Here is a 9,648-nt window from a genome sequence, read left to right as displayed (position 1 = left end):
ACAACCCACCGTTGTGGGCGGAAACACAGGGAGGGCCAAGAGTCCAAAAACAACAAAAAACTACCCACAGGGTGGGCGGAGGCAAAGGAGGCGGGAACCACGGAAGTGGTCTGGCGGTCGTCCGCGGCGGCGGGAACCACGGAGGCGGTCCGGCGGTCGTCCGCGGCGCCGGAGGCGGGAACCACAGAGGCGGTCCGGCGGCCGTCCGTGGCGCTGGAGGCGGGAACCACAGAGGCGGTCCGGCGGCCGTCCGCGGCGCTGGAGGCGGGAACCACGGAGGCGGTCCGGCGGCCGTCCGCGGCGCTGGAGGCGGGAACCACGGAGGCGGTCCGGCGGCCGTCCGCGGCGCTGGAGGGGGGAACCACGGAGGCGGTCCGGCGGCGGTCCGGCGGCCGTCCGCGGCGCTGGAGGCGGGAACCACGGAGGCGGGAACCACGGAGGCGGGAACCACGGAGGCGGTCCGGCGGCCGTCCGCTGCGCTGGAGGCGGGAACCCCGGAGGCGGGACCCCAGGAGGCGGTCCAGCGGCCGTCCGCGGCCCTGGAGGTGGCGATGATGAGCCCCGGGGGCCGCCCACAGACGGCGATGACGAGCCCCCCGAGGTAGGGTCTCTGGTGGAGCACAGGGGGTCTCGGTCGGAGTACAAGGGGTCTCGGTCGGAACGCTGGGGGTCTCGGTCTCGGGTGGAACGCTGGGGGTATCGGTCTCGGGTGGAACGCAGAAGGTCAGGGTCTCGGATGGAACGCAGAGGGTCTCGGTCTCGGATGGAACGCAGAGGGTCTCGGTCTCGGGTGGAACGCAGAGGGTCTCGGTCTCGGGTGGTACGCAGAGGGTCTCGGTCTCGGGTGGAACGCAGAGGGTCTCTGGAGGAACGCAGGGAGTCAGAGTCGGAACGCAGGGAGTCTGGGTCTCGGAAGGAACGCTGGGGGTCTGGGTCTCGGAAGGAACACTGGGAGTCTCGGAAGGAACACTGGGAGTCTCGGAAGGTGCGCCGGCTGGAACGCCGGCTGATTCGGCCTCGGGTGCGCCGGCTGGAACGCCGGCTGATTCGGCCTCGGGTGCGCCGGCTGGAACGCCGGCTGATTCGGCCTCGGGTGCGCCGGCTGGAGGTGAGCCGGAGCAGAGCCTCGGGGCCGGCTGCGGGGGCGAGCCGGAGCGGAGCCTGGGAACCGGCTGCGGGGGCGAGCCGCAGCGAAGCCTTGGAAACGGCTGCGGGGGTGAGCCGCAGCGAAGCCTTGGAACCGGCTGCGGTGGCGAGCCGCAGCGAAGCCTTGGAACCGGCTGCGGGGGCGAGCCGCAGCGAAGCCTTGGAACCGGCTGCGGGGGCGAGCCGCAGCGAAGCCTTGGAACCGGCTGCGGGGGCGAGCCGCAGCGAAGCCTTGGAACCGGCTGCGGGGGCGAGCCGGAGCGGAGCCTGGGAACCGGCAGCGGAGGTGACAGCTCCGGAAGGCGACGAGGGGCCGGGTCCACCGGCGGCTCACGTCGCTGTCTCCGGGCTGACCGTGGAGGTGGCGGCTCCGGAGAGCGACGAGGGGCCGGGTCTGCCAGCGGCTCACGTCGCTGTCTCCGGGCAGACAGCGGAGGTGACGGATCCGGAAGGCGACGAGGGGCCGGGTCCACCGGCGGCTCACGTCGCTGTCTCCCCCGGCGTGAGTAACGGCGGGGGCCGAATCCGGAGGGCTTTGGGGTGGTGACTGGTGGGATCTGACATTTTCTAAATGCCAGGGTATAGTCTGAGTCCAGTCCCATCTCCTCCAGCAGCAGCGGAGATGGCAGGATCTCTACGTCCTTGTAGAGATCCCGCTGAGCCAACTCCAACTGCTGCTGGAACCATGCCTCTTGGTCGTGCTGGGCCATATGCTGCATTCTCACCGTTCGGTATGGTCGGGTCCTTCTGTCATGAAGTGCGGGTGGTGAGAGTGGTGAGGCAGAATGCAGCGGACCCAGGAATGATGAATATGAGGATTTAATGATGAGAACCGGTCAAAACAACGGACAGCAGGCACACGGAAACACTGACGACACTGAAGCTAACATTGACGAAAAATTGACGAGGACCCGACGAGGAACAAGGAACACAGGTGGAGTTAAATACATGGGAGGGTAATGACAGAACGAGACACACCTGGGAACAATCAAGGGGAGGACAGGACAACGAAGAGACGCAAAGACACAAAAAACTCTAAATGAACACAGAAAACACAGATACTGACAATAGAAACATAGTAAAGTAGAAAGTACAGATACTTAATGTAACATGTAGTGGAATAAAAGTCAAAAGCACTCACAATTAAATCTACTTAAGTACAGATACATGAAACATACAGTACAGACCAAAAGTTTGGACACACAGGTGTGTCCAAACTTTTGGTCTGTACTGTATACTTAAGTAAAAAAGTAATTGTACATCTACAAACCTGTTATAAGGACCAAGGAACACAGCAAACAGGTCAGGTTAGAAAGTTGAGAAGGTTAAAGCAGAATTAGCTTCTAAAACAGACAAACTGTAGATCTACCAAGACATGGACATCAACCTGGAGAAGGAAAACTAGACAACATGCAAAAATGGAAGGTACATCATCCTGAGTGCAACTTCCTCCTCAGTGAAACATTGTGGGAATGCTGTGGGAATGATTTCCTCAAGCAGGATCAGGAAAGCTGGTTAGAGTTGATGGAAAGATGGATGAAACTAAATCCAGGACAATCCTTGAGGAAAACCTGTTAGAGGCGGCACAAGATCTGAGATTCACCTTCCAGCAGGGCAACAATTTTAATATACAGCCAACGATGCTATGGATGGATGGAAATCAAAACTGATGTGTGTGTTACAATGGCCCAGTCAAAGTTCAGACCTGAATTCAGCTGAGGATTTGTGGCAAGGCAGAAAAATTTGTTAAACTATCCTGACCTAAACTCAGTCTGACTGAGCTTGAAGTGTTTTGTCTGTAGATGTTAAAGCTGCTGGAACTACAGCCAGATGGTTCAGGAGTCTGAATAGAAACACACCACACTAATCAGCTCATTCATAGGAAAAACTATTGTAAACCATAAATGTTATTCCTTTCAAAGTGTAACATAATGTGTCTGTGAGACTAGAAAAGAACATGTGGAGGAAATACTTATTGATTAGTACTGATGGTGATTATAGTGATCATCATTGTTTTGTCATGTAATTTTAAATAAAGCTACATCATTAACTGAAGTCTGGTGAGAGTTAGTGCAAAGTGAAAGTAACAAAGTTTAAGGTAATTACATTCTGAAATTGCCTGTGGGTAGAAATATGAAAATATGAATTATAATTAGTTTCAAAATCCACCTAATATTAACAAAAATGGTGAAGTTTCTTCTAAAAGCCTCGAGGCACTGCAAGTTGTTGAAAAGAACATCTTGTTTTCTCTGCCAAATGTTTTGGCCTTGTTAGATTCTCTGAAATTGCACAATTGTATATTTTTTCCACAATTGATTTTATTGAGACATTTTGGAGCAGAACATCTTACAAATGTCTTGTTATGGTTATATTGTGCATTCTTTTATATTGATCTCTTGCTTTCAGAAGAGTTTAATAAGTCTTCATCCCTCTGTTCGTCCAACCTTTAAACACAAACAGCCAAAAGACACGATACTGAACTGAGCATAGGCCTGTCACGATAGCAAATTTTGCTGAGCGATTAATTGTCTCAAGAAATTATTGCGATAAACGATAATATTGTCTGAAGACCTTTTTACACTGATTTAATGGAAATGACGTAATAATGCATGCGATTTCCTGTCAAAGATAGATACACTTTATTTTCAAAAGAATATTTAACACTGGAGCTGATAAACTAAATAAACAAAACAACCAAAAAACAAAATGGATTCTCAGTCTCCATTAACAAAAAATGTACTTGATAAAAACTAAACAACATAAAACCAAAGTGGAAATAAATACTGCATTCAACCAAAAGAGTGCAGATTTTGAAGTCTGTATATTATGTTGCCCTTCAGTAATAAGTAGATTTAAATAGAGAAGATGGGCACATCGACTACCTGATGCAATAGTTCACACTACATGATTTTTTGCTCCTATTTTTCTCCATACAACAATCTTAGACCTTTGGTCTTTCTAAGATTGTGTGGTGTGTTACGGTAGATCCTCGTTGCCGCTCCGATCTAAATCAGGGGTTTTCCCCGACTGGGAGAGTTAACGCTGCCTGTTGAAAGTGACAGGTAGCCAATCAGAAAGCGAGGATTCTCCTCCGTGTTTTCTGAGGGGAAATTACGTCGGGGAATCCCAAACAGCTGACATGGCGCAACCCGAAGTCCAGCCGACGTGGAAACAACATTAATGTTTATTCAACATGCAAAGAATATAGAAATGACAAGAGGAGGAGTTGGAGCGAAATTGCTACCGCAGTTGATAAACCCGGTAACTTTTCAGCTGTTCTTCGTTAACGTGACGTAAATATGTTCTAATGATTTTCATTCAGTCAGGACTTTACGCTGACACTAGCAACATGCATTGCAGGTAGATTGTAGTAAAGCATTGATTAATGCCTGGTTTTAAAATTAGTTCACTGGACTTGTAGCCATTATTTTGTGCCCATTGTTGGACACCACACGGCAGGAACGAACCCGATCGAACCGTTATACCTAGGATTTCTGTCGGCTAAAGTGTGGTCTGTCAGGTTTTGAAAATGGGCCGACAATCGGCCGCCAGCTCTAAGATCGTGTAGTGTGCGATGGGCTTTACACTACGGAAATGAGGAAGGGAGGATCAGTGGAGAGCACCGGAGTTGAGCCTTTTTTCATTAGGTGTCATCAACAGAAAGAGAAAAAGGTCGGGAGAGACGATAATGCCGATAACTGAAATGACGTCGATAGTTTTAATTTATCGTACGATTAATCGATTTATCGTTTATCGCGACAGGCCTAACTGAGCAGAATGAAGTTCAGCTTGATATTCTCACCCTCATCTTCCTGCTTCATCATAAGCAGTTAGCAAGCAGCTGCAGCAGGCGCAGTTCCTGGTTCTGGTTCTCTATCACCGTGTTCAGCTTTTGGACTACAAAAGCTTGGTCATCTGCACACACATTTCACATTTCATTCCACTTAACACAAGCTATGTCTGATCCATTACTAACAACAAGGATGGCTTCCCTTTTTTCATTTAGTCTGAGACAAAGCAAGACTCACCTCCTCCTCTGGGTTTCACAGCTGTGGAAACAAGTTAGAACACCATTAATACCAGGAGGAAGACACAGTGTTACTGAGGGACATCTGTCTGCTGTGATGCTGAGTATTGTCTAATGTAATATAATAAACAGAACAACTGCATTCATACACACAGATGAACTCTGTTTGGAGGTAATCTGGTCACCTTCAGGTTTATTTGTATCTTCTGACTGCTGTTCTGTTGCAACTCCTTTTTCTTCATCACTTGATTTAGCTTCTTTCTCAGACTGCAGCTAAATTTCTCAAATCGCTCACAACTTCCTCTACTTCTTCGTATTCAGTCATATTTATGTTGTGGTTTACCCTCTGTAGGCCACAGTTTGACACAATTTCATGACTAGAAAATAGAGAGACAGAGAAGATAGATAAAGAGAAATAAGTACTATGACTAAAAGAAGGTGTCATAAAGAAAAAGAAAAACGGAAATAAACAAGGAAAGAGAAAAAGAGATAACAAAGACCTGCAGAGGATGGAAGGAAAAACATGAAAAGTGGTGAAAATAAGAAAAAAACAAAAAAATGAAGAAGAAATAGAAAAAGCAAGAAAAAAGGAAAACAAATAAAAATCAGCAATAGGTTGCCCCATGTGTCTATGTTGCCCTGAGGAAGAGCAACATCTCTTCCTCAGGGCAGAGGTGTTGGCTTCCTACTCTGGATGTCCTTCCTTCAAGGACATCCTAAGTACAGATGGATAGACTTTGTAGAATTTTGTTCTTAACTTTATTTTATTTTATCTATTTATTTGATTGAGGTGTTGCATCTTTACAAAAATGATTCCCTCTGGTTTTGGATGCTGCATTGCTGGAAACATTTTTGCTCTAATCTTTTTGATTTTGGACAGTTTTTATGATTTATAATCATCGCAACAACGTTTTGTTTTTACAACCAGGATGCTTTTGATTAGCATCTCAAAAGCTCAAATAAAATATTCCTCTTCAGATTTGTTGCAGGACTGGCTGTGATAGAGATCCCTCCTGTGAAACTTCGCCATCACAACGGCTCTTTAAATGGATGATATGAGTTATGGAGACATTTAATATCCCTTTTGGATAAATAAAGTATTTTTAATTAATTTTAATTTAATTTGACTTTCACTTCATAGTTGACATCAACTGTTGAATAGAACAGAGAATATAAGATGTGTGGCTTTTCCTTTAGAAGTAGTCAAAGTAATCTAAATAGATCTATGTCATTTTTTCCCTTATTTGAGCTGTTTATGTTTCAGAGTCATGAAAAATTAAGATTTGGAAAGATTAACTTAGACCCAGGTTACTGGGATCTACAGGAGATCTGGGATGCAGTAACTAGATTATCTGTCCACATGGTGGCGCCCTCTGCTCAAAAATAAATCATTTACCTTCTGACAGTAACTCCTCATTCAGGAACAGTTTCTTACAAGTTAAATAGATGGGAAGCACACATCATAATGTCTTTATACTCTGATCCACTCTGATGCAGTGGTTCTGATTAAACGGTGCTGAATACAGATGTTAAATATGGTGCTTTAACTATTCCTTCAGAAAAAATTGCTTTAGCTGTTTAATAAACTCTCATGCATCATCACTCGTTTCATAGAGGTGTTCAGGGTGATGTGTAAAAATACTAGAAGTAAAGTTATTGAGAAAGTCTGGATTTTGAAACAATTTTTGGATTTATATTGATAAACAGACATCTGACTGACAGCTTTACCTGGCCGCAGGGCATCCTCTAGTTTGAACCCAGAGTCATCTGATAATAGAAAATGCATCAGACAGTTAGTAATTAGATAATAACTACTAGATCATTCATTTCATTTTAACTTGAAAATATTTGGGTTTATAGAAAATCCTCCAAGTGCTTTCACATTCATACACAGAGCAGCAACTTAAGGTGAAGTTCTTCTCCCAGGAGCAGCAACACATACCGGACTGGAACCCACAACTGTTAGACTGCAGGAAAACTAAACTTCCCTTTGAGACACAGTTACTCCTATTGATGCAGGGCTCCTTCGAAAGGATCACATTTTGTGTCAAAATTTGAGAAAATACTGGTAATATTAGATGATCATGAGGATTTTTTCATGTTCACATACAATGTTTTCAGTTTGGAAACACAGATTGTGACTTCTGTCTGATACATCTCACACTGTATGAAGTCAGAATGAGGGTGAAACAGGTGGGTTCTGATCTATCTTAATATAATCTGAAGGAGATCAGACTCACTTCCTCCCGATGGCTTGGAAGTTTGGGGACCTGAGAACAAGAACAGACTGGGTCAGCTTCACATGATGTTGATCCAAACTGAGCACTGAAGCACATCTTCATCCATATTCATCTCCCATCCCGTCCTTCAATAACATGAAACATCAAAGACTACTGAACTAATCAGTGGGATTTACCTGGTTTCAGAACATCTGCCAGATTGAACCCAGAGCCAGCTGAACATGAAGGAGATAAAAAAACACACACACACACACACACATTTAGACAGGGATGAATACTTTGACCAAAAGTCAAGTTAGATTAAACGCTGTTGGATTCACTGACCTGCTGTCGGGGGTTAGTTGGCTTGGTCACTGAGGAGTGTCCTGTAAAAAAGAAATGTCTTAGAGAAACATTTTGAGTCACTGACAGCTCAGAAGAACACTGAACAGCTGTTCTTTTATAAGCTCAGTAATTACACTTCATCTCTCTGCCTATAGCAGACCGAGGCTTTGCTTGTCTTGCAGTAGGTGTAACATATTAATCCCATTTTAAAAAGCTACAAAAATCAGAGGTCAGTCCTTTAAAAGTAACATAAAAACACAGGTTACAGTTTGTAATTTCACTCAGGGACATAGAGTTAGCTCTCTGGAGACATGTCCTCTGCTGAAAGTCAAGTTGAGATCTCTGACCAAATTGATAATTGTTACATTTGGAGGAAAAAAAGAGAGCCCAAAATCCTGAGCTACAAAAACTATACAAGCACCAGTTGGCTTACAGCATCAGGGACTGGTGCACTTCACCATAATTCTTTCATTCTTTGACAAAAAGAAATGTATGTTGTGTATTATGTACATCTCGGTTTCAACTGAATTCAACAATTATTTCCAAAATGGACAAGGAAAAATTGCAGTTGCAAATGGTACTTAAGATTGTTGTTTCTAGTCTTAGTCCAGATCATAAGATGCTGTCTCTTACAGTAGAGTAAGCCAAGCTTTTATCAAAATGATTGAAAGTTCATTTAGTATTTTATGGTTTTTTATGTGAAACATTTACTTTTTCACAGATGATGTTGGCATTTCCCCCTTTTCACTTTTCTCTTTTTGCAAAGGAAGAAGACTGAAAGGTGTTTGCTATCAGTGGTTTGCTGCCTGATACAACCATTTTCATTGCTAAATTGTTCTGAACATAACATTGCAGTTCAATAAAATTTTGGTTGCAATACTGAGAATTGGCAACCAAAAAAACTCTGAATAACCCTTCATGAGTAATCTGAATATTCCTAAAACGTTGATATAAAGAAAAAAACTGATCCAAAGGCAAACCTCTCCCGTTTTTAGTCAGCTTGCATTCACTTCCTCAACTATAGTCACATGTAAGAGGATCATGATCCAGAAAAAGAAATACTTGATTAGAGTGGCTGAAATCAGTCTCACTGTTCCATTAGGAGGTCTTTTAACCTCATGAGTTTCCTTGTGGGAATTTCCTGGGAATGTCCACGGAGAGGAAGACGCTTGATGAACAGGCTGTTCACATCTTCTGGCCTGGGGACATCTTGGAAACTTCCAGAATGAACTGGATATTGTTACTGAGGATGGGGATGTTACTCTGTATCTAAGATAATCAGAAGATGGATGGATGGAGGGGTGGATGACCCAAAGTCAGTGATTTTTAAAGGAAATTACTGACTGTGGGTGAATTTCTTTGTATGAGGGGCCGTTTAGGACAAAATTTACGTTTTGTCTCTCACACACTACCAAAAAGTCTCGCATACTCCAAAAAAGTAGCCACGCACACTCCAAAAAATTACGTTTTGTCTCTCACACACTACCAAAAACTCTCGCATACTCCAAAAAAGTAGCCACGCACACTCCAAAAAATTACGTTTTGTCTCTCACACACTACCAAAAAGTCTCGCATACTCCAAAAAAATAGCCTCGCACACTCCAAAAAATTACGTTTTGTCCCTCACACACTACCAAAAACTCACGCATACTCCAAAAAAAATAGCCTCGCATACTCAAAAAAATTACGTTTTGTCTCTCACACACTACCAAAAACTCTCGCATACTCAAAAAAATTACATTTTGTCTCTCACACACTACCAAAAACTCACGCATACTCAAAAAAATAGCCACGCACACTCAAAAATTACTCACGCACATTCAAAAAATACTCAAATTGCGTATACACACACTACTAAAATGTCACACACACACACACAAACGTTAACTTTCTCGCTCACATACACTACTA

At 44.5% G+C, this 9,648-nt stretch overlaps 1 long non-coding RNA gene across 1 annotated transcript; it reads right to left on the bottom strand.

Annotated features, from left to right (window-relative positions):
• Positions 1-4,952: 4,952 nt before the first annotated feature.
• On the bottom strand, positions 4,953-5,584 carry LOC116715750 (uncharacterized). The gene is made up of 3 exons (XR_004338245.1): positions 5,359-5,584; positions 5,175-5,195; positions 4,953-5,061 (listed from the first exon to the last, which is right to left on the bottom strand). It is a non-coding gene; the product is annotated as an uncharacterized LOC116715750 (long non-coding RNA).
• Between the last annotated feature and the right edge of the window lie 4,064 nt (positions 5,585-9,648).

The sequence above is a fragment of the Xiphophorus hellerii genome, chromosome 24, assembly GCF_003331165.1.
Source record: "Xiphophorus hellerii strain 12219 chromosome 24, Xiphophorus_hellerii-4.1, whole genome shotgun sequence".
In the NCBI taxonomy this organism is placed as follows: domain Eukaryota; kingdom Metazoa; phylum Chordata; class Actinopteri; order Cyprinodontiformes; family Poeciliidae; genus Xiphophorus; species Xiphophorus hellerii.
Note: the sequence above shows the minus strand (reverse complement) of the source record. Positions and strands in the feature narration are given on the sequence as shown.